Source organism: Geotrypetes seraphini, chromosome 2 (assembly GCF_902459505.1).
Source record: "Geotrypetes seraphini chromosome 2, aGeoSer1.1, whole genome shotgun sequence".
NCBI classification, from domain to species: Eukaryota; Metazoa; Chordata; class Amphibia; order Gymnophiona; family Dermophiidae; genus Geotrypetes; species Geotrypetes seraphini.
Genome location: NC_047085.1, coordinates 524,004,576 through 524,030,367, shown reverse-complemented (window position 1 = coordinate 524,030,367; position 25,792 = coordinate 524,004,576). Strand labels below are relative to the sequence as shown.

The 25,792-nt window shown below is 42.6% G+C and overlaps 1 long non-coding RNA gene across 1 annotated transcript in view; it reads left to right on the top strand.

Moving 5' to 3' along the window:
• Positions 1-25,792, top strand: part of LOC117354750 — a 49,886-nt gene that overhangs the window by 7,949 nt on the left and 16,145 nt on the right. The window contains exons 4-8 of the long non-coding RNA XR_004538233.1: positions 1,203-1,223; positions 1,478-1,489; positions 1,743-1,760; positions 20,212-20,226; positions 24,669-24,680. This is a non-coding gene — a long non-coding RNA (uncharacterized LOC117354750). The remainder of the gene's footprint in view (positions 1-1,202; positions 1,224-1,477; positions 1,490-1,742; positions 1,761-20,211; positions 20,227-24,668; positions 24,681-25,792) is intronic.

Below are 25,792 nucleotides of genomic sequence, written 5' to 3'. Positions count from 1 at the left end.
AAGGGTTGCAAGGCTGAGGCTGCAAACTATAGACCGGTAAGCCTCACCTCAATAGTGTGTAAACTCATGGAAACACTAATTAAGTATAAATTAGATACGATCCTGAACGAGGGAAATCTCCGGGATCCCAGCCAACATGGATTCACCAAGGGTAGGTCATGCCAGTCAAATCTAATCAACTTCTTTGACTGGGTAACAAGAAGACTAGACTCAGGAGAGTCCTTGGACGTCGTGTACCTGGACTTCAGCAAAGCGTTTGACAGCGTCCCGCACCGCAGGCTGCTGAACAAGATGAAATCTATGGGATTAGGAGAGACTCTAACTGCATGGGTTAAAGATTGGCTTAGTGGCAGACTTCAGAGGGTGGTGGTCAACGGTACCCTTTCTAAAATGTCGGAGGTGACCAGCGGAGTGCCACAGGGTTCGGTCCTGGGCCCACTCCTCTTCAACATATTCATTAGGGATCTGACTCAAGGGCTCCAAGGCAGCGGCTAATAGGAAAGCCACACTGGGACGTTGGTTCCCACGCAGGGACTCTGAAGGCTGCACCGTTGAGAAGATTTTATTGGGCCACGTTCTTCTTCTCTTGTTCCCTCCCCTCGGGGCCATATTTTGACTCTGCAAGGTGATAGAATCCTATCGCTGCCATCACAACAAGTAAAAAAAGGGAAAACTCTATATTATTAATACTTATAATATGATAATTATTAACTAAGAACCCAGAAGCTCTTGCTGCTGAGTTTTGGTACTGGCATATTAGACAGAGAGTTTGAATTCATGAGTGGCAGTGGCTTTTTTTTTATCTTATTGGGGAGATGCCTCTGAAGAAGTTGGTGGGTTCTAAATGTGGTGTAAGTTACAAAAAATACTAATAATAATTATTTACAAGTCTTGACGGAGCAACTACCCTCCTACACCCAGTTGCACAGATGGTTGCGGAGAGCTCGTGGTGGGCTATGTCTCCAGTTTCAGAACCATTAGGATATGGAGGAATCTGACAGCAAACCAGTATCCTTCAGCCACTGTGTCTTCCTCTGTGTATATGTGTGTGTCTGTCTCTGTATTTCTGTGTGTCTGTCTATATCTGTGAACATATGTGTGTCTGTCTCTATTGATTGATGCCAATAAAGTGACTTTGCTGCTGTATGACTCTCCCATGAGATGTTCCTCTCTAATATCACTGCTCTCATTCTTCCTTTTAGTTTGGCTTGTATGGGAATATGGTAAGTCCAAGCCTTTGTTTTTCTGAACTATTGCCAAAGTCAAAAGTATTGAATTGGTGTTATTATATCAGAAAATCTTGCTCTTTGTAGCCACTCTATCTATATCTGTGTGTGTGTGAGTGTCTGGCTTCATATCTGTGATTATATGTGTGTCTTACCTTTGTGTGTGTGTGTATTCATATGTTTGTCTGCCTCTGTCGACTTTCCCATGAGAAGTTCTTCTCTAATATCACTGCTCTCATTCTTCCCTTTAGCTTATCGGTCCGGTAAGTCCAAGCTTTTGTTTTTCTGAACTATTGGCAAAGTCAAAAGTATTGAATTGGTGTTATTATATCAGAAAATCTTGCTCTTTGTAGCCACTCTATCTACATCTGTGTGCGTGTGAGTGTCTGGCTTCATATCTGTGATTATATGTGTGTCTACCTTTGTGTGTGTGTGTATTCATATGTTTGTCTGCCTCTGTCGACTTTCCCATGAGAAGTTCTTCTCTAATATCACTGATCTCATTCTTCCCTTTAGTTGCCCATCGCTGATAAGGTAAGCCCAAACCTTTGATCTTATTCTTTTTCTTCTGAACTATTCTAGATGTGACATATATAATTGTAGCCAGTGTTTATATCTCTGTATATATGTGTGTGCGTGTTTGCATGTCTGTATCTAACAGCATATTTCTGTCTGTCTATAATTCTGTCCTATTTCTGTCTATGTCTGTCTCACTCTATTGATTGATGCCAATAAAGTGACTTTACTGCTCTGCTACTATTTATTATTATTTCTATTGTGCTGAAAGGTGTACCCAGTGCTGTACATTTTAACATACAATAGACAGTCCCTGCTCAGAAGAGCTTGCAATCTAATTTAGACAGGATATTTCAGAGTTGGGGAGATTATGGTAGAGGAAATGATAAAGCGGTTCTAGGTATCTGACAGCAGTGTGCGGGAGTTAGCTTGGATTTGAGTACTGCCAGGGATGGAGCATGACGTATTGATTCAGGCAACCTGTTCCAGGCATATGGTGATGCAAGAAAGAATGGCTCACATTCTTTCAAAGGAGCAAAGCATTCATTGGAGACAGACAGGGGATATGCAGCCCCACTTGATGGTGAAGTCTCTGACAGCGGTACGCTCCCCTAGCTATAGTAAGCCTTTGAGCATGTGCAGGATTGTCCTCCCCTCTGCCGGTCAGTCTTTTTCTGACCCGTTCCTGTACAGTCACGGCTCTCCCCTTTGTCAGAGAAAAATATTAATAGGAAAAAGAAAAGTCATTTTTAGTCAGGAAAAGTGTGAAATTCTGACCTGTTTCTCACAGTTCTTCAGTGAAAGAGAAACTGATTCCTTCAACTGCCAGGTTTTTCTTTACCAAAGCTTTGGGCATGGCTACTGGATAGCTTCACTTTCTTTAGTTGCTCTATCCAGTTGGACACAGGGGTTGTTTCTCTCATTGGCAGGACATGCCTTTGACATTCTGAATTCATTTCAATTTGATGCAATCTACTACATTAGCTTTCATCTCTTCTATTTACTACCTCAGCACTTTGGAGGTTTTTCCACACTTACAGAGAAACATGAAGCCTGAGAATACCTTTATCTATCCATTCAGGCTTCATGATGTTCTAATTCCTGAGAAAACCTTGATCCCCTTCTCCAAATGAAGAGAAAGCTCTTCATTAAATGATAAAGACCACTACAAATGGCTGCAACTACATCACTGCTTTAGTCATCAAAATCTTTGACAAATTTTTCATACTCTTTTCCCTTCTATTTTGACTCAAGCCACAGTCTTATTACAGACAGGACATGCAGCTTCAAACCTATATAAGATGTTATTACTTTGATATTCTTCTCTCTTCCATTGAGTTTGAATGTAAGCATACAAACAGATATTGTAACTCTATGTTTTGTATTGATTCATGCACTGATGTACTGTGAACCTCATTGATGTTTCAGTTTTATATTCTCTTGTATTTTTCAAAATCTTAATAAGCTTTCATGGAAAAAAAGAAACATAGAAACATGATGGCAGATAAAGGCCAAATGGCCCATCCAGTCTGCCCATCTCTAGTAGCCATTATCTCTTCCTCTCTCCGAGAGATTCCACATGCCTATCCGAGGCCCTTTTCAATTCAGACATAGCTAATTTTTTCTATTTTTTACATTGGTACACTGGATCACAGCACTTGTACCCTTGTTTGAGATCCAGTTTCACTTCAACGGAGTCTCATTGGTCACTGTGGTTGCTCACATCCCCATAGAGTTCCCTTGGAGTTCCTTTCCCTCATTCAATCCTAGGGGCTTTCCATGCTTTTCATCTCTCTTATAGGGCCAGAAGATGCTAGCTTTCCTGCGCACCTTACGTGCCACCAATATCTTCTAGAAACCATCTACATTTCATTCCCTCTAAGATCAACTGTGAGACATCTATCTTCTCCTCACTTCACATTTTTACATCCCTTCATTGTTAAATGAAGACCCATGCTGAACTCTCAAACCTCAGACACTGCCAAGGGACAGTCTGAATACCTTCTGAATACTCAAAAAAACAAACAAACGAGTGGTTAACTGGCATTCACTCGAGAAAAAATAAAAATTATCCCAGGACAAGCAGGCAGGTATTCTCACTAGTGGGTAACGTCATCCAAAGGAGCCCTGATACGGACGTCTCACAAGCATACTTTCTTGTAGAAACTTCAGAAGTTTCCAGTCGCCCGCACAGCGCATGCGCGAGTGCCTTCCCGCCCGATGCACCGGGCGTGTCTCCTCAGTTCTTACTTTTCTGTGGACCCGAGAAGTCCGTCTTCGACTATCTGCGTGAAGTACTTTCTCTTGTGCCTTCTGAGTCCACGGTTTTGGGTTCTGTTACTCATTATCGTTGATTCGCATTGCGTTTTCTTGTTTTAAAAAAAAAAAAAAAAAAATTATTTCGTTCGTTTGACCGGGCAGGCCATGTGGCCACGGCCCCGTGGCTTCGATCTTGCGGCAGAGCTTTTCGGCCTATGTCCCGGCCTATCTCAGGTTTTAAGAAGTGTGTCAAGTGCCAGCATGCGATTTCATTGATGGACCTTCATCGACGCTGTATTCAGTGTCTCGGGCCTCAACACCTTCCGAAATCGTGTCAGCCTTGCTCCACACTTACAGCATGTGCTTTTAAGCATCACTGCATCTTCTGGGAGTCGCTGTTCAGCATGGCGGCGTCATCGGAGCTGTCCTTATCACAGGGCACCGCGCCTTTGACTTCCAGTTCGACCTCCTCAGCCTCGAATCTTCTCAAGCCTGCCTCGTTCGTGCCGGCTTCGACTCCGACGCCTTATGCGGTGCCTTCCGCTGTCTCCTCAGGTCAGGTAACGCAGCCTCCCATTGCTCCAGTGGTGCTCAAGGTGCCCAAGGCTTCTAAGCCCAAGCCCCCTAGCGGCCGAGACCGCGAAGTCCGTGCAGAAGGTCCCATTGCAGATGCGTATCCCTCTTTGCCGGCTTCATTCCATGCCATGATGGAGCAGCGTTTCGTCGAGCTCTTTACTAAAATTGGGTCGACGCTTCTCTCTCAAATCCAGCCTGGGCATGCGGAAGCCTCCCGCGAGGTCGAGTCGCCTCCGGTGCCCCCTCAACGGTCACTCTCGCTTCTGGGAGCCGAGTCTCGGCAAGTGGCTGGTCTGGATTCGGGGCGTGCATCGCAAGGAGCAGAGTCTTTGCCCATGCCATCTCTGATTCACTCAATTCATGGCGCTGAATCCTCCTCACTGCCTGGAGCGGATCCTTCCTCAATGCTGAGCCTCGAGGCTTGGCGGGTGCCTCGAGGGGCTTCTTCTCAGCCTCCTCTGCTTCGATCCACAGCCTCCAGCCCCATTTACTCGCTGGACGCCTCGTCTGAGCCTCACTCGCTTCGACGTTCGAGACCTGCTTCTAGACACAGTTCTGGTCATTGCTCGAGACATTCATCAAGGCATTCATCGAGGCATGCCTCGCCTCGTCATAAGCACCCCTATAAGGAATATTCTCCACCGGCTTACTCGCCTCCTCCTGTGCCGGAGCTCGAGGACGCCATGGGATCGCTCTCCCCCTGCCGATCCTTGGCCTCTGCGGATCAGGACGCCTCGACATCGAGTCCTTCTCGAGGCCAGCTCTGATTGACCAATTGTCTTTCTCATCTTTCCTGCGTCAGATGGCGGTGGATCTTGATATTACTCTGGACTCGGGTTCCAAGTTTTCCAAGGAGTATTTGGAGACGATGCATCTTCCCCAGCCTCCGGCTGAGTCTCTTTGTCTGCCTCTGCATAAGCTTCTGGACCAGACCTAAGATGTTTCGAGACACTTTACTCCATCCCCGCTGTCCCTGGAAAGTTGGATGCCAGGTATCGCACGATGCACCATAAAGGATTCGACGGTGCCCAGCTCTCTCACCAGTCCCTCTTGGAGTCCTCCTTGAAGCGTTCTCATCCCTCCCAGGTCTATGCCTCCGTTCCTCCTGGCCGGGAGGGCAGGACCATGGACAGATTTGGCAAGCGCATCTACCAGAACTCAATGATGGCCTCTCGAGTCCTGAATTATAGCTTTCACTTTGCGACCTACTTTGAGTTTTTTCTGTCAATTCTCCAGAGGTTTCTCCCCTTTTTGGACTCTCAGGCTCGCTTCGAGTACTTGGATGTTATGGCGTCGTTGTCCCAACTTCGTCTGCAGATGATGCAATCGTCTTATGACGCTTTTGATCTTGATGCGAGAGCTGCTGCTTGTTCGGTGGCCATGTGGCGCCTGCATTGGCTTCGGACAATTGATATGGACCCGAATCTCCAGGACAGGCTTGCGAATGTTCCATGTGCGGGAGCCGACCTCTTTGACGAGTCATTTCAATCCATTCTCTGCCAGAAGCCCAAGCCTGCTATTTCTCACCCGTCTCGCCAGCCTATGATCTATCAGCGGCGCTACCCTCCGAAGCAGGCACCCGCCATCCGTCAACCTGTGAAGAGGCAGCACCAACAGAAGCCCCAACAAAAACCGCAGCCTTCTGCTGTCCCCAAGGCTCCTCAGCCTTTTTGACTGTCTCGTAGAGAGCATAACTTCCATCGTTCTGCCCTTCCCTGTTTTTCCCATCGGGGGTCGTCTCCATCATTTTTATCATCGATGGACGACTGTTACCACCAACCTCTGTGTCCTTTCCATTGTAAGGGAGGGATACTTTCTTCAGTTTCATCAATTTCCTCCGGAACATCCTCCAAGAGAGTATCCTTCCAACTTAACCCAGACCGCCCTTCTTCTTCAGGAAGCTCAGGCTTTGCTCCGGCTACGCGCCGTAGAGCCGGTCCCTTTGGACCAACAGAACAAGGGTTTTTACTCCCGGTACTTCCTTGTTCCGAAGAAGACGGGTGATCTGCATCCTATTTTGGACCTCAGGGTGCTCAACAAGTTTCTGGTCACCTCCCCCAACCCCATAAGCTCCACCAAACTCACCCAAATCAACATAAAACCTGTACCCTCCACACTCCCCCTCCACAAGACTTACACAAAACATAACACCAGCACAAATGGGAAGGAGGGAGGGATAATCTTTTCATGAAGAGAGTATTCTACTGTTCCCCTTTCCTCACAGAATTCACTCCAGCCTGCCATAACATCCAAGTTCAAGTTTCAAGTTTATTTGTTCTTGATGAATCGCCTATTTAAATTGCTAGGCGATGTACAACATAAAAAAATATACAAGTGAAAAATGTTAGTAAATAACATAAAATAACTTTTGTTATGAGATAAAACTTAACATACTAAACACGTACATTTAAAATAATGTTTATGGGTTAAGACTTACAAGAATTGTGAGGGTAAGAGGGGAAAAAGTTACAATGTTTGGATAGATGAGAGGAAAAAACATAAAAGGGAAGAACAAAAAGGAGGGTAATGTTAGCTGCTTTAAAAATCGATATTTAATATACTAGGAGTCATAAGCATCCTTAAAAAGAAATGTTGGGGTAAGAGATTCCATGAATGGGGGGCCATAACTGAGAACATATCGTGCCGTCTGATTCCTATAACTTTCAATGAGGGAACGGAGAGAAGACTGTAAGAGGTTGAGCGAAGAGATCGTGTCGTGCTATAAGGGATTAGCCATCTGTTGATGAATTGGGGTTCATTAAAACTTAAGGCTTTAAAAAGTAAAAGTAATACGATGGCTTACCGGAAGCCAGTGGGATTTAATCAACAGAGGGGTAACATGGTCATATTTTTTTGCGTTGTAGATCAATTTCACGGCAGTATTTTGTATTATTTGCAGCCTTCTTTTTTCTTTTTGCGTAACGTTAAAGAGGAGAGAATTACAGTAATCTATTTTAGATATTATTAAAGAGTGGATTAGAATATTAATGGATTCAGGCTGTAAAAATTTGTCAAGTGAACGAATTAAACGTAGTTTATAGAAACATGATTTAACAGTATTGCTAATATAATCGTGGTATGTAAGTTTATCATCTATCAAAACGCCCAATATTTTTATACTGGTAACCAGTTCTAATTTAGTGTTGTTAATGGAAATTGGAGAGCTTAATATTGTATCTTTTTTCCAAGAAAAGAGCATCGACTTCGTTTTATTGAGATTTAATGCCAATTTATTTGTGTTAAGCCAGTTTTTTATTATTACAAGTTTGTTATTGATAGCTGCAATGTCATCTTTATTTTCCGGATTTAATGGATGGATGAATTGAATGTCATCAGCGTAAGCGAATGTTGTAAAACCTAAGGATTGTGTTATATTTAGAAGTGGTGAGAGGAATATATTGAAAAGAAGGGGGGATAGTATTGAACCTTGCGGTATACCGTATTTTGAAGGGTAAATTTTGGACGTGCTATCATTAAATCTGACGAAAGATGAGCGACTTGACAGATAGGAGATGAACCATGCTAATACTTGGTCTTTAATTCCAATTGATTCTAATCGATCGATTAATAAGTCATGGTCTATGGTATCAAAAGCGGCTGTTAGATCTAGGGAGATTAGAACTACGGATTTATGGTGGTCAAGAAAGTAATGAATATTATTGGTCAAGCCTATCATGGTGTATTCAGTGCTATGGAATTTTCGAAACCCAGTTTGGTGGGGATGGAGAACATTGGTTGATTCAACGAAGTCTGAAAGTTGTTCGAATACAAGTCTCTCAGTAAGTTTTGCCATAAAAGGGATATTTGCAATAGGGCGATAATTAGAAATTTCATCTGGAGTAATTTTATGATCTTTCAGAATAGGGGTAATTATGGATTGTTTCCAAGTCTGAGGAAGCGAAGCCGTAAGAAGACTATTTTGTACTAAAGAGAGGATGAAGGGACCCAAGCAGGAAAAAAATTTTTTAAGGTAGAATGGTGGTATTGCTTCGTCGCGAGTGCCCTTTAGATTAATTTTACGCAAACTGAGTTCTATATCATTTATTGTTGGGATTTTAAATTTGGAGCATTTGGACGTTGGAATGAATTGAGAAATATTATTATCTGTAGGTTGACTGGATATGCCTAATTGAAATGTATTTCGAATGTTATTTAGTTTGGTTGAAAAGTAATCTGCAATTTCTTCTGCTGTAAGAGTGCATGTTTGGACAGTATTCTTTTTTAATAAAGGAGATACTGATTTCATCAGTGAGTATAAGGCTGCTGGATTTTTAGCTTCTATAATTTTATTATTATAATATTTATTTTTGGCTTGATTGATTTTTTGTTTGTAAAATGATGCGTGTTCCTTGTATTGTTGTAAGTTTTTGAAAGATTTGTTGTTTCTCCATTTTCTTTCTAGTGATCTCTGCTGTTTTTTCAGAAGCGTAAGTTCTTCTGTATGCCAAGGGTTTAAAGATTTGCGGCTTGAAATTGTTTTGGATATTAAAGGAGCCTTAGTATCTACGAGATCCCTTACTGTGGATTCCCAAATTAGAAGTTGTTCGTCAAAGGAAGAGAAGTTGAAAGTTGTACTGATGGAATTAAAAATAGTTGTTACATCAGTAAATTCAATTTTTGAGAAGTCTCTATAAGAAATTGTTTTATAATTTGCAGGTAAAAGGTTTGGTATGATTTGTTGAAATGTAAAACTACAAGATATAAGGTGATGATCCGACCAGGGTACAAGATGAACTGAAGGTTCTGAATATTTGAAAGGAGGGGATTTAGGTATAAGTATCATGTGAAGAGTATGTTTAGCTATATCAGTTGGTTGGAAACAGGTTTACGGTGTTTATAAAAGTAAGCATGTCCTTTGTAGCTGAGGTTGATTGATCTTCAAAGTGTATGTTAAAATCTCCCAAGACCAGGGGATGTGAAGAAGCTGTGCAGTGATCAAAAATTAGATTTTCTAATGATGTTATGTTGTTTTGTCCAATGGGAGGAGGAGCATAAAGTAGTAGATAAGATTTAATTTTAACATGTAAGTATTCGATAAGGACATTGCCTAATGATTGGTCGCACGCATCGATCAAACCATTTAAAAAAATTAGGGCTAAACCACCGCCCTTACGATTATGGCGGTGATTCCAAAGATAATCATAATTTGGGGGGCAGCAATAAGATAAATAAGCTTCTTCTCCTTCTGATAGCCAAGTTTCTATAATACAGAAGATGTGAAATCCCTGGGTTAAAATTGTATCTTTAAGAAGGTGATGTTTATTTTTGATAGATCTAGAATTAATTAGGCCTATTTTTAAGTTTCTATTGTTACTATTGAAGTTAAAAGTGTTTAAAGATAAGAGTCTATTTGAAGAAGTGTTAGAAAGTTTAGGTTGAGTAGGAAGTTCTACTATAGTCTTTGATCGGGACGGGATAGTACTTTTTGATGGAGGTCGGTGGCCCCAATGGACCGGAATATTATAGCTATTTGAAGTCATATTAATCTTTGTATTATTGGGATTAAGGATGATAGATGATTCAGAAATTAAAATATGATGTGAGAATAAAATATTAGTAAAAAACTAAAGGACAAGGATCCAAGATGGCCGACGGTCCCGTACGCTGAGCAGCACGCCGGAGATTTTCTGAAAACTTTTCAGAAAGGAAAGAGTTACTTACTTAGAATGCCGAAGAGGAGAGGCCGCAGCGCCGCTGGAGCCTCGCGGCGTTTGGCGGTCCCCTCGTTCGGCAACATAGAAGAACTCCTGCGTCGGATGCAGGATGTCCCGGCAGCGTCGGTGCCCCCGCTGGAGACGCCTCTGAGGGGCGGGAATGAGGCGATCTCCTTGGGGCTGGAGACTACGCTGAGCCCCGATGCTAGGGCACCTCCCCCACCTCCTCAGGTTACCAGCTCCCCACGAGAGGAGGAGCTGCCGGTAGAAGGCAGGCATCTACCCTCGGAGGCCAGGGAGAACAGTGAGGGGAGCGTGGAAATGGACTCCCTGAGTTTTCAGATGAGTCCAAAGAATAATGAGGAATTGGAAACATCAGGGACTACTTCAGGCCAGCAGAAGGATTACCAGGAACAGCTGAAAACTGGTGAGACTATTCAAACTTTTAATTCTTCATATGTTATTGAAAAACCCAGAGAAGTAACACTGGATTCAATTTGGGATTTGGTGGCTGACCTGGCCAAGTCTGTCAAGCCCCAGCTTTTGCAGCTGGAAAATAAAATTACTCTTCAAGAAACTGAGATAAAAAATATAAAAGTTGAAATTGGTGAATCTAAGAATTCTATTGAGAATATACAACAGGAATTAAAAGCATCAAAACAGCTTAATGAAGTAATAATAAAAGATAATACAAATATGCGTAGAAAATTGGAAACTTTGGAGAATTTTTCACGTAATAATAATCTCCGACTGATTAACTTTCCTAAGATACCCTCGGTGACGCCTAGGGATATGTTGAAACGTTATATGTTGGAGATTTTGGGTATTCCAGAGGATACATTACCACCACTTACTCAAATATATTACCTACCAACGAAACCTATTAAATCACCATCTAAACAACAGGAGAATAATCAACCAATTAATGTTTCAGCAATTTTGGAACTTTCGGATAGAGAGCTTGCATCTCCGGCAACATTGCTCCTTACTGTGGCTCTTGCTCCAGATAAAAACTGGTTGCTTAGATTGTTCTTTAGAAACAAAATGAAAGAATTTCTTGGACAAAAAATATTAATGTTTCCAGACTTGGCACGGGAAACCCAGAGGAGAAGGCGAGAGTTTCTTTTGATGAAGCCAGGGGTTACATCTCTTGGTGGGACTTTTTTCCTTCGACACCCTTGTAAATGTGTAATACAATACCATATGAAGAAATATGTATTCTTTGAACCATTCCAGTTGACAGCCTTTTTGGTAGGAACTCGGCTGGATGAAGGAAAATCAAAATCAAAGTGAAGTGCATTTGAATAATGATATCCTTCCTCAGCCAAGGGATCTTGTTTTCCTAATATTTGAATTGATAGTTGTTAGTATTTGTTACTAAGTCCGCCTTATCCTTCTTGGATCTAATTTTGAGGACTTGAGCTGAATTTAAGCCAAAAAAATTTTATTTTATTTTACTTGATTACCATGTATTTTACTTTTGAGTATTATTTTCCTGCTTTTCTTCAACTTTCTGTACAAGTGGATACTTGATTTATAATATGTAAAAAATTTGATAAATAAATAATTAAAAAAAAAAAATAAAAAACTAAAGGACAAAATAAAAATGTAGAATAAAAAAAAAGAATAAAAAAGGTGGCGCCCTCAGTTTGCGCACGAAGGAGCGCACTAAGGAGCAGGATCTGCGCCGCAGAGAGTCTGGGAAGATATAGCATATGCTAACCTGTTGGGGGCGGAGTCCAACAATCACGCGACTGCTCCACCCCATCACCTTAGAAACCTCCCTAATCATTTTTCTTTCTTACAAGCCCTGTCTATTAACCCTTTTTATCTCCTCTTATAAACTTGTCAATCCTTATTCTATAGACCCTTGACAACACGTCATATATTCCCCTCACCCTCTGCCCCCCATTTTACCCACACCATCATTCAATAAATATTACCAGCAGGTGACATCAGCTCAGATAATGTTATATCACACCAGATGAATCTGGTGTTCTTCTTTAATCTTCCTTTTTCTTTTTTAACTTCTTTCTTCTTTTCGTTCCTGTCAATAGGTATTCAGCAGTATTGAATTTGTTTCCCTTTATTCTCATTGTATTTTCCGTTAATGTCTTCTAGCCTAAACTTTATTGTGGTTCCTCCTCTTTCCTTCTTCTTATTTGTCATTTTCTCTTTGTATTTAGTTTTTATATGTCTTTTTTAAATTTTGTATTCCCCCTTTTTTACTATTGTATTTCACCAAGAATTCAAGTTAGGCGAGTAATCAAATTTTAAATAAACTTGAAACTTGAACTTGATCAAATGGCTCACCTTTATCCGCATCTTCATTCACACCTTCAAAGAAATGCAGTAGATTGGTGAGGCAAGATTTCCCTTGACTAAATCCATGTTGGCTTTCTCTCATTAATCCATACTTACAAGATTCTGTCATTTTGTTCTTTATAATAGACTCAACCATTTTGCCCAGCACTGACGTCAGCCTTACTGGTCTATAATTTCCCAGAACACCTCTGGAACCCTTTAAAAAATCAGCGTCACGTTGGCCACCCTCTAGTTTTCTGGTAGTATTCTGCATTTTAATGAAAATTTCAAATTATTAACAATAGCTCTACAATTTCATTTTTCATTTTTATCATCACTCTGGGATGTATACCATCTGGTCCAGTTGATTTGCTATTGTTCAGTTTGTCAAACAGGCCCATTACATTATCCAGAATTACAGAAATTTGTTTAATTTCTCTGATTCATCAGAACTGAATACAATATCTTGCACCAGTAATGCCTTAAGACAAAAGAACAAAATCCAAAAGGTGGCACAAAGGAGATGAAGCAGCAAAACAACAAAATGATTATGGAACAGATCAGACATACCAGTGCCCAAATGACTTAAAAACAAACTAAAAAGGATATATATAGTCACAAGTGACCCACAAGATAAAAACCAAATAACACAGGCCGAGTTCTAGCAAAGTAAAATGCCTTCCTCAGGGGTCTTATAGGGCCCTTGGCTGCCTTAAATATAAAAACGTGATAGTCACAAAAAATCCATGCAGTTTAAGAGGCTACAAATGAGCAGCACAGCACAGAAGCCTCCAGTGTAAGCTCATATCTTGATACCAGCCTACTGATATGAAGTTATTTGGCCAAATAATAAACTACAAAGTGGTACATCTGATTTTCTGTCCCACAATCTTTTGGTTCTTTTCATTATGTTTATTTTTATTTTTCATTTGATGTCCCTCTTAAAGCAAAAGGTCAAAGCTTTTTACAAAACAAATCACGATGAAGAGAATGCCAATATTAATAGGAAAGATAAAACAATCAAACAAGATATTCTTACAATGAAAATAAAAAATATAAAAACAATATACTATTCAAATGATTAATTTAATAATAGATTTACTGATGCCATGAATTTCATTTAGAGTTACCCTGAAAAAAATAAATCTTCCAAAGTTATTTAAATTTGGAAAAGGATTTCTCAGATCTTTTTTTTTTTTTTAATAAATCTTTATTCATTTTCAAACATACACAAAGTGCATATAAAAAATACAACAATTGGTACAATAAAACAGAACTTATAACTACCAAATAATACTAGAAATATCTTCCCCCCACTCACCCATCCAATCCAGATGTGTATAAAACTCTATAAAACAAAGGAAGGCTTATAATATTAATTGGTGGTTAATGGAAGTCGCTCGAAGGAAGGAAAGGTGAGTAGTGGAGTCCCTCAGGGATCAGTGCTGGGGCCAATCCTGTTCAATATGTTTGTGAGTGACATTGCTGAAGGGTTAGAAGGAAAAGTGTGCCTTTTTGCAGATAATACCAAGATTTGTAACAGAGTAGACACCATAGTGTCCGAAGATCTAAAGGTGAAAAAACAGTGTGACAAGGCAGTGGCTGCTGCCAGAAGGATGCTGGGCTGTATAAAGAGAGGCGTAGTCAGTAGAAGGAAGAAGGTGTTGATGCCCCTGTACAGGTCATTGGTAAGGCCCCACTTGGAGTATTGTGTTCAGTTTTGGAGACCATATCTGGCGAAGGACGTAAGAAGACTTGAGGCGGTCCAGAGGAGGGCGACGAAAATGATAGGAGGCTTGCGCCAGAAGACATATGAGGAGAGACTGGAAGCCCTGAATATGTGTACCCTAGAGGAAAGGAGAGACAGGGGAGATATGATTCAGACATTCAAATACTTGAAAGGTATTAACGTAGAACAAAATCTTTTTCAGAGAAAGGAAAATGGTAAAACCAGAGGACATAATTTGATGTTGAGGGGTGGTAGATTCAAAGGCAATGTTAGGAAATTCTACTTTACGGAGAGGGTGGTGGATGCCTGGAATGCGCTCCCAAGAGAGGTGGTGGAGAGTAAAACTGTGACTGAGTTCAAAGAAGCGTAGGATGAACACAAAGGATCTAGAATCAGAAAATAAGATTAAATATTGAACTAAGGCCAGTACTGGGCAGACTTGCATGGTCTGTGTCTGTATATGGCCGTTTGGTGGAGGATGGGCAGGGGAGGGCTTCAATGGCTGGGAGGGTGTAGATGGGCTGGAGTAGGTTTTAACGGAGATTTCCGCAGTTGGAACCCAAGCACAGTATCGGGTAGAGCTTTGGATTCTTGCCCAGAAATAGCTAAGAAGAAAAAATGTAAAAATTTAAATAGAATCAGGTTGGGCAGACTGGATGGACCATTCGGGTCTTTATCTGCTGTCATCTACTATGTTCCTATGTAACATAGCTGAGCTTGCCTCAGACTCTGCAGGGCAGTTCCACATCATTGACTGGGAGATGACTGAAGAGCTGGCTGGTAACTTACTTCCAGAATTCTTTTCCCCAGAGCCGATGGTGGTGGAAGATAATAGCACTGTGGTTGAGAGCTGGCCAGAGGAAATGGAGATAGCTGAGTTAACAGTGAGTCTGTGAAAAGGTGTTTTTTTTCTGCCTGGTTTGCTGAGCTCTAAGAAATGTGACAGTTTTCTCCTCTCTATGAAATGTGAGCAGCTGAGCCAAACACTAGGCTGTAGTTTTAGCCTGGTAAAACTTAAGGCTCCCTGGTTTCAGGACTCTGTGCAAGAGCCCAGCTTGGAACTGATTAGCATAGCATCTGTGTAAGGTAATTAGCCTGCATGTCACTTAGGAACAGAGATTAAGAATCTGAGAGTAATCCTGCTCCATTTCCTTTGGGAAGCTCCAGCCCAGCTGGAGAGTGATTGCACTGCTAAAAAACACACTACTATGAATGTTCCTCCTATAGCTCTGCATGGGAAAGCTGTTTCTATTAACGGTTGCACTGCTTAGCTTTATTGAAAGCTAATGGACTGTATTTTGCACTGGCATCAGGAGATATGCCCGATTGAAGGACTCTGGTACAGGGGACTGTATATGGTTTGTCAAGCAAGCCCAAAGCTTATTAGTGAGATTCAGTGAATGAAGTGAAAACGTTTGCCTTTTTGTTTGTATTATTTTCATGCTACCAGGGAAACCTGGGTTGTATGATGATCCTGTGGCTGGTGGCCGAATAAAGCTTGTGTTTTGAACCAAGGTCATTCTGACAACCATGTTTTTAAAAAATTTTTGGAAGTAAGCTTGGTTAGTCATTTGCCAGTGGCAGCCAACTTGAAAGGATACCCTAATTCTAAAGGGACCACGCCAGAAGTGAACAACGTGTCACTACCCGGCAGCTCAGGGTATCCTTATAGAGCCCGGATGTGACAGAGTAGAAAAGGTTCAAATAAGAACGACCAAGATTATAAAGGGGATGGAACTCCTCTCGTATGAGGAAAGACTAAAACGGTTAGGGCTCTTCAGCTTGGAAAAGAGATGGCTGAGGGGAGATAAGAGTGAAGTCTATAAAATCCTGATTGGAGCAGAACGGGTACAAGTGGATGGATTTTTCACTCCATCAAAAATTACAAAGACTAGGGGACATTCAATGAAGTTACAGGGAAATACTTTTAAAACCAATAAGAGGAAAAAAATTTTCACTCAGATAATAGTTAAGTTCATCATTTATGAACCGCCTAGAACTATTTAGTTAAGTGGTCTAGAAAATGATTTATGTTTATGTTTAAACACAGCTTCAAATAACTGGGCTTTCAGCCTGGATTTGAATACCGTCAGAGATGGAGCCTGATGTAATGAGGCAGGCAGGTTGTTCCAGGCATGCAGCACAGCAAGGTAGAAGGGAAGGATATTGGAGTTGGCAGTAAGGGAGAAGGGTACCAACAGGAGGGACTTGTCTGACGAATGGAGTTCCTGGGGAGAGTATGGGGAGTAATAAGAGAGGAGAGATACTGAGGAACTGCAGAGTGAGTACACTTGATGTCAGTAAAGTGAGCTTGAATTGTATGCAGAGATGGACAGAGAGCCAGTGAAGCAACCTAAGGAGAAGAGTAATGTTGGTATAATGACCCTGACGGAATATGAGGTATGCAGAAGCATTTTCAACAGATTGAATGGGAGAGAAATGGCTTAGCAGAACAGCAGGAAGTGCATTGCAGTAATTCAGATGAGAGGTGAAGAGAGCATGGATGAGGGTCTTGGCAGCGTACTCTGAAAGAAAAGGAAGGATTTTTAGCAATATTATAGAGAAAGAAATGACAAGTTTTAGCAATCTGTTGTATATGCCAGGAGAAGGAGAGCGACAAGTCAAAGATCACCTCTGAGGTTGAAAGCTGAAGAGACTGGAGTATAACCCCTTCCTACCGACTCCTGCACTGGCTGCCAATGGAGGCTCGCACGAAGTTCAAGCTAGGATGTCTCTGCTTTAAGGTATTATCAGGTCTAGCCCCTAAATATATAATAGACCTCTTCTCATTCCCAACTAACAGACATGAGAGAAGCACACACCTGAAATTTGTTTCCCCACCGGCTAGAGGATGCAGATATAAGAGACATCATCAACAACTTTTATCGTACCAAGCAGCCTTATGGGGCAAAGACCTAGGAAAACTAATCACACACTCAAACAACTATAGCGAATTTAGGAGACACCTAAAAACATACCTGTTCTTGAATTACATAGGTAACGAACAAGGACAATAGCCCCCTTCGTAATTCCACCCATATCTGATCTTGCAAACTTAACCTCTAACCTCTAATCTCTAAACTATGAATGTCCCAATCAATTAATGAAACTTTTCTAACTCATTGTAAATAGCACGGAACTTCCCGATCCGGCAGTATATAAACTGTTGTTATTATTAATGTTGTTAATATCAGATGGTCACTGTTATACTCTGTAATTCACCGACTGTACAGTTTCACCTCACTGTAAACCGCCTAGAAGTCGCAAGATTGTTGGCGGTATATAAGAATAAAGTTATTATTATTATAAGAGTGTTATCTACTAATATAGAGAATGGGGAAAGAGGAGAGGTGGGTTTAGGAGGAAAGAAAATAAGTTCAGTAATGACTATATTTAATTTTAGATGGTGACAAGATTGAGAGGGGACATGATAGAAACATTCAAGATACTGAAGGGAATAGACTTAGTAGATAAAGACAGGTTGTTCATCCTCTCCAAGGAAGGGAGAATGAGAGGGCACTCTCTAAAGTTGAAAGGGGATAGATTCTGTATGAACGTAAGGAAGTTCTTCTTCACCCAGAGAGTGGTAGAAAACTGGAACGTTCTTCTGGAGTCTGTCATAGTGTAAAACACCCTCCAGGGATTCAAGACAAAGTTGGACAAGTTTCTGCTCAACTGGAAAGTATGTAGGTGAGGCTTGGCTAATTTAGAGCACTGATCTTTGACCTAGGGCCCCCACCTAAGTGGACTCCTGGGCACGATGGACCCAGCAGCGGAAATTCTTATGAGCCAGGAGCCAGAACCAGACCGGGTTGAGAGCACCCTGTGGCTATGACAACAATCTCCAAAGTTGACCCCAAAGGAGGCATAGTCATTTCCAGAAGCAGAGAAGAGTGAAGGAGGAGGTGACTGTGCAAAAATGTAAAGATAGCACATGGTGTTAGAGGAATGAAACTTGTGCAATTGCCCTTGACCCCATGGCCAGAAAGAGCCACAAGACCACTGGAAGCTGAAGGCAGCTCAACCTGGTAATGATCTTTGGGGTCCCAGCTATGTCTAACACCACTCTGGCAACAAATACAATAAAACCTGACACATTCTAATCACAAAAAATATATATAGTTGGGTTTTTTTACCTTTTGTTCTATGTTCATTTTATTTTTCAAATCAAGTTGGTCCCAGTCTCTGATTTCTGCTTCCCTCTTTCGTCTCTTAGCTCACTCACCAGGATCTCCTGTCCATTTGACATTTCTTCTCTTCCCATGTTCACCCTCCATCTCCCTTCTCTGTGTTCCTATAGTTCCTTGTCTAGTATCTCTGGTCTAGTATCATCCATCCTCACTCCTCTATCTCTAGCTTCTCTGTCCAGTATCAACGCTTTTGTCCCTATGCCTTCCTATGTACAGCATCTCCCTGAGTCCCTGCTCTCCCCAAAAAATCTAGTATCTTCACTCTGTGTCCCCATGTTCAAAATGGTCTCTTTCTTTCCATGTTCCCATACCCATCATGACAAGTATTATCCCTCTGTGGTTATACTCCATCCCCATACAGCATACATAGAGCTTTGATTCACTGCCTTGTGTCTATCATGTCACCTGTGTTTCCTCTGAGTCCATCTTCTCCCCTCTCTGCATCGCCCACACCACCCATCCAACTTCTGATTCTCTCTCTCTTCTCTTCTTTCAGCATCCGGCTCTTTCTGCCACTGTGGGTCAATAAGTTGTCTCCCTCTTTCTTCAACCCCTTGGTCTGGCATCTTTCTCCCTTCCCTGCAGTGACATGTGGTAAGGGCCTTCAGGAGATTTACCCCACACCCATAAGGCAGATGGTGCTCAGCCAATCAAATTCAGACAAGGGGGTTCAGAGAATCCCCAGCCAAAGAGCCCTGCTTTTTTTCCCTTTTGGTTTCCTTTTTGTTTGATGCAGTTTGACTAGTTGAGCAGGCTGCCCACTGAATCCCCTGAAAGCCCTCTCCGCATGCCACTTCTTCCCTGTAAATCCTTCTATGGAACAGCACTTCTCTCCCTTCCCTCCAGTCCTGACCCTTTATACAGGCCTCCCCCATGCATTTCTATAATTTCTTTCTCTTCTCTCCAGCCATTCCTTGCAGATCTTGCCTTCAGTCACCCTGTAGGTCTAGCACCTCTCCTTGCTCCCAGTCCCCCCGCCACCAATTCAGCACCCCTCTCTCTTATCCCTAGCCCTCCTGCCCACAGATGAAGTACCTCCATTCCTTGACCCAACCTTTCCCGCAGGGTCAGCACCTCTCCCCCTTCCATTTCCATTTCTTACTTTCTATCAATTTTGAAAAGATCTTAAAACCCACTTATTTAAACAATATAATATACATTATTGATTTTCATATTATCATGTAGTTATAATATACTTTTAATCTATACTATTTTAGTTTATTTTGTGGTTTTTTATTCATTAGTTTTATGCTTGTATTAGTTACTTAGAATTATATTATGTATGATGTTATTATTATTATATTGTATGCTGAGTACCTATTGTGTAAACTGCTTTGAACTGCTGGGTAGGTGATATATAAAAATAAATTATGATTAATTATTATTCCCTTCAGCACCCAGCACCCATCTCCCCACAGGTCCAGCATTGTGTTGGTTGGCCAGGCACCCATAATTCACTGAAATACCATGGAGGGGTGAGGGAGGAAAAAGGACTGAGAGATATGTAATCCTTGGTAGCTGGTGTGCACTGCCTCTGGGTGGGCTTTAGGTGAAACTGGGTGGGCCTGGGACCTTCCGTGGCTATGCTCCCGGTACATGTGTCTGTTCTTGTCTGCATTCACTATCTGTTAGCGTGTGTGTGTGTGCACAGACGTGTTCATAGGTGTCTGCACACCTCCATTGATTGATGCCTTTGCTGACAGAACAGTGACTTTACTGCTCTTCTCTAAAATCTCTGCTCTCGTTCTTCCCTTTAGAAAAACGGTATACGGGTAAGTCCAGACTTTTGTTCTTCTCAACTGTTGTAGATTTCAAAACCGCTTCTTTTTTGGAGTTACTGTGTCAGTAAAACTTTCTCTTTGTAGCAACTGTGTCTAGCTCTGTATACATATGTGTTCGTGTGTGTGCATGTATGTTCATGTGTGTCTGGTGTGTGCGTGGGTGTGCATATACAAATGTTGCTGTGTGACTATCTGTGAGTATCTTTGTGCCTCTATTAGTTGATCCCTTTGAAGTGACTTTGCTGCTTTTCTCTAGGATCTCGCTCTCCTTCTTCCCTTGTACCTGGTTTGTTTGTTTTTTTTCATTCAGAAAGCTTTCCGGAGAAACAATCGCCGTTAAAGTAATCCCATGGGACATAATTGCTGGTTAACCTGGCTCTTCTAGCAGCCTCCTTCCCCGGAACTAATCACCTCTAGTTTTTCCATGTTAGTACAGTGAAGGGGAAGGAAGGCCACATCGTCTCCCCTCACTGTACCGGATCCTGCTCCCTGCCTGCTTCTTTGGCAGGAAACACCGCCCACTTTTAACTCGGGCTCTCTTCAGCCCTCTCTTAGCTCTATTAAGGGGCACAGAGGGCCACTACGTGGTCCAGAGCCTAGCACTGCCCTGCAGAACAACAAGGCAGAGGAAGAAGGAACGTTCCCTCCATCTTGTCCCTCCATCCTCCGCCCGACGCCACTCCTGACGTGAAGATTGGGCCTGGCTCTGCCCACAGTAGAGTTCCAGCAACTCTTCAGGCCTATTTGACGGCAGCAAAAAAGTTTAATCGCAGAACAGCAAGGCAGAGGAAGGAGTAAGGTTCCCTCTATCTTGCCCCTCCCTCCTCTACCCGACGCTGCTCCAGTCCCTCCTAGAGCAAAAAAATAATCCTACCCATACCACAGAAAAAACAAACCCCAAAAGAAATACAACTCACTCCAAACTTCCTCACATACATACCAACCAACCCACACCTCTCAACTCCACAAAATGAAGATAACAAAACAGAAACAAATAGTCATCGTCTTGTTACTCTTTATGCTACCAAACCGGAAAGCAAAAGGAAACTATCACTCTCTAATTCCAGTTTTAGTAACAAGTAATACAAACCACCACCCAGCAGGGAGATACCATATAAACGTGGTTGACTGCTCCTCCTGCATGCACCACAGGATTCCCCAGACCTGGGGGAGAAGACCTACAAACGCCTCCCGAAACCATCCCAGGAACAAACCAACCCCCCAATCAAACTACCTCATCTACCCAAAAACTTCAAGTAACACTAAAACAGAATTTACATCAATAAAATGCGCATACATGAACATCAGATCCCTAGGCCCAAAACTGAGATTTTAAGGGACTGGATAGAAACAGAAAAACTAGGATGCCTCTTCCTCACAGAAACATGGCTACCTCAGATGCCGACCCCAGAATAACAGAAGTGTGTACACAAGGCTACAAAATACAAGTAGTTTGCAGAGACAAAAAACAAGGTGGAGGACTAGCCATCCTAGCCAAAAATACTCTAAATATAGCCCTACAGGACAAAGCCTTCATCCCACACATGAATCTACTCTCATGCCAACTATCGAGCCCCACACTGAAAGAAACCTTAATATGCCTACTTTGCTACATAACACCAGGAATATGGAACATAGCAAAATCAGAATTTGAAGAATTTATTCTCAGAAACTCCCTCACATCAACATACAACCTAATCCTAGGTGATCTTAACCTGCACCTAGAAGACAAATCTTCCAATCAAACCGAAAACCTCCTTGCATTCTTCAAAACACTTTCCTACAGAATCCTGGACCCACAAACCACACATAAAAAGGGCTACCAACTCAACATAGCTGCCTTCATGTCCCAAACATCCACCACTCAAGAAATACACACCACAAATGGAACTTGGTCTTGCACCCTCTGGTCAGACCACTAAAGATACACCTTCAAAATCAGTTGGACACAGGGCAAGACCAAACAAAATAACCACACAAACACACAAAAAGATCGACCCACTTACATTCTGGAACAAAGTAGACACCATGATCTAAGATGGCAACCACAAGGATTTCCTAAACCACTGGCACACTCTAAGCACAGCCATCCTTGAAGACATGACACAACCACAAATAAAAACCAGAATCTGAAGACGCTCAGACAAATGATTTGACAATGAACTACTACAACTCAAATGACAATGCAGACGTCTTGAAAGAGAATGGTGAAAAGACAACCAAGAACACACAAAAACAACCTGGAGAATACTGAACAAACAATACAAACAAAAGCTAAAAGAAAAAAGAAAATCATACTACACCAGTCAAATAGTCACAGTTCTTCAGAGACAGAGAAACTGATTTCTTCAACTGCCAGTTTTTTGCCTGTGACAACTAATCACAAGTATTTTTGGCTAGAACAACAATCGCTAAAAAAAAGAAGGAAAACCTAACAAGCCCTTCTTCAGAACAAGCGTGGGTCTGTTGCCCTTACAGACTTGCCAGCCTCGTTTTCTCACATAGCAGCCGCTAGGACCATGGAGACTTTAGAAGTTAAGATATCTATGCCTCCAATTTCACTACAAACCGGCACGGAGAAAATGCCAGTGATTTTTATGGCTCCTTCCCTCAGGGCCCTGCTTCTGTTCCAGCGGGGGAGGGAAGTGCCATTCCAGCTCAACTGGCTGCACCCCAGCATTGGCAGCAATCAATAATATGAGGCAGCTCCTGGATATCCCAGGTAAGTGTTGGGACGTGGGTGCTTTCAGCGGCTAATAGGAAAGCCACACTGGGACGTTGGTTCCCACGCAGGGACTCTGCAGGCTGCACCGTTGAGAAGATTTTATTGGGCCACGTTCTTCTTCTCTTGTTCCCTCCCCTCTGGGCCATATTTTGACTCTGCAAGGTGATGGAATCCTATCGCTGCCATCACAGCAAGTAAAAAAGGGAAAACTCTATATTATTAATACTTATAATATGATAATTATTAACTAAGTACCCAGAAGCTCCTGCTGCTGAATTTTGGTATGGGCATATTAGACAGAGAGTTTGAATTCATGAGTGGCAGTGACTCTCTCTTTTGTATCTTATTGGGGAGATGCCTCTGAAGAAGTTGGTGGGTTCTAAATGTGGTGGACGTTACAAAAAATACTAATAATAATTATTTACAAGTCTTGACGGAGCAACTACCCTCCTACACCCAGTTGCACAGATGGTTGCAGAGAGCTCGTGGTGGGCTATGTCTCCAGTTTCAGAACCATTGGATATGGAGAAACAGGGCCGCCATCAGGGCAGTACTACCAGTCCTGCATTCAGGGGCCCGGGCTCCCCCAGGGTCCTAGGGCAGTGTTCCCTCTAAGGCAGCGGTCTCAAACACGCGGCCCGCGTGTGGCTCTCCTGGTTTTATTTGTGGCCCGCGGTCTGGAGGCGATTATTCTCTTCCTTTTGGAGCATCATCCGGCTCATTCGTTCAAAGCCGCGGGTTGGCGGCTCCTTGCGCTATCCACTCCTGCATCGGAAGCCTCTCTGACGTCACACCATCAGAGTGGCTTCAGGCGCAGGCGCGGATCTCGCAAGGAGCCGCCACCCGCAGCTTTGAATGAATGAGCTGGCCAGACACGCTGCTGCTCCAGTGGCGTACCAAGGGGGGAGCGGTCAACTGTTCTCCTTAGCATGCGGCTCGCAGCTCATCTAGAGTGGTGGTGCCCAACCTGCTTCCCTTTCCTACTCACTGCTGCCACCGGGGATCAGGCCAGCACCATGTCTTTGATCTCCCTGCTTCTCTTCCCTGCTGGGCCAACCAACTCTCGCGGCGGTCCGACGTCAATTCTGACATCGAGAGGACGTTCTGGCTAGCCAATTGCTGCCTGGCTGCCCGGAACGTTCTTTCCGACGTTAGAATTGACGTCGGGCGGCGAGAGTTGATCGGCCCCGTGCAGAAGAGAAGCAGGGAGATTTTGTCCTGTTCCCGATTGCGGCAGCGGCAGCAGCCTATTCCGCGGAGTATGTAACTTGTCGCTCATGCATATTTTTTTTTGCACACACCTCATCAATCATTAGAGGAAACATTGGTCCTAGGCCACCATAGCACAAATTCCTGTATTGTGCTTCTGCTGTGCACAACAATAAACAATAAACACTGCTGTCATACTTTTTTTGTCCCCTGCCGATTTCCTGATAGCACCCCCCCGGACAAAAGGGGGGGGAAGGTGTGCGTGGGGGGGCCCAATAGGATTGCTCAGTAAGGGGCCCAGAAATTTCTGATGGCGGCCCTGTGGAGAAATCTGACAGCAAACCAGTATCCTTCAGCCACTGTGTATATGTGTGTGTCTGTCTCTATATTTCTGTGTGTCTCTGTCTATATCTGTGAACATATGTGTGTCTGCTGCTGCTATATGACACTCCCATGAGATGTTCCTCTCTAATATCACTGCTCTCATTCTTCCCTTTAGGTTAATGTTTCGGTAAGTCCAAGCTTTTGTTTTTCTGAACTATTGCCAAAGTCAAAAGTATTGAATTGGTGTTATTATATCAGAAAATCTTGCTCTTTGTAGCCATTGTGTCTATCTCTGTGTGCATGTGAGTGTCTGGGTTCATATCTGTGTCTATATGTCTTATTATATGTGTGTTTACCTCTGTGTGTATGTGCATTCATGTTTGACAGAAACCCAAGGTCCAGTTACATGATGGGAGGGTTGTCATTGAGTGAGAGTACCCAAGAAAGGGACTTGGGGGTAATAGTGAACAAGACAATGAAGCCGTTGGCACAGTGCACTAAGAGGGGCACAGTGCGCTAAGAAAGCAAAAATAATGCTAGGTATAAGCAAGCAGGGTATTACAACCAGAACGAAAGAAGTTATCCTGCCTTTGTATTGGGCGATGGTACGCCCGCATCTGGAGTACTGAATCCAATATTGGTCGCCGTACCTAAAAAAGAATGTGGCGATACTCCAGAGAGTTCAGAAGAGAGTGACACGTTTGATAAAAGGTATGGAAAACCTTTCATACACTGAAAGATTGGAGAAACTGGGGCTCTTTTCCCTGGAGAAGCGGAGACTTAGAGGGGATATGATAGAGACTTACAAGATCATGAAGGGCATAAAGAAAGTGGAGAGGGACAGATTCTTCAAACTTTCAAAAACTACAAGAACGAGAGGGCATTCAGAAAAATTAAAAGGGGACAGATTTAGAACCAATGCTAGAAAGTTCTTCTTCACCCAACGGGTGGTGGACACCTGGAATGTGCTTCCAGAGGGCACGATAGGACAGGGTACGGTATTGGAATTCAAGAAGGGATTGGACAATTTTCTGAAGGAAAAGGGGATAGAAGGGTATAGATAGAGGGTTACTATACAGGTCCTGGGCCTGATGGGCTTCTGCGTGAGTGAACTGCTGGGCATGATGGACCTCTGATCTGAACCAGCAGAGGTATTACTTATGTTCTATTGACTGATCCCAATAAAGTGACTTTGCTGCTTTGTGAGTTTCCCGTGAGATCTTATCTAAAATCACTGCTCTCATTCTTCTCTTTAAAATCTCACCTTATCTGATTTGATAAGCCCAAACTTTTGTTCTT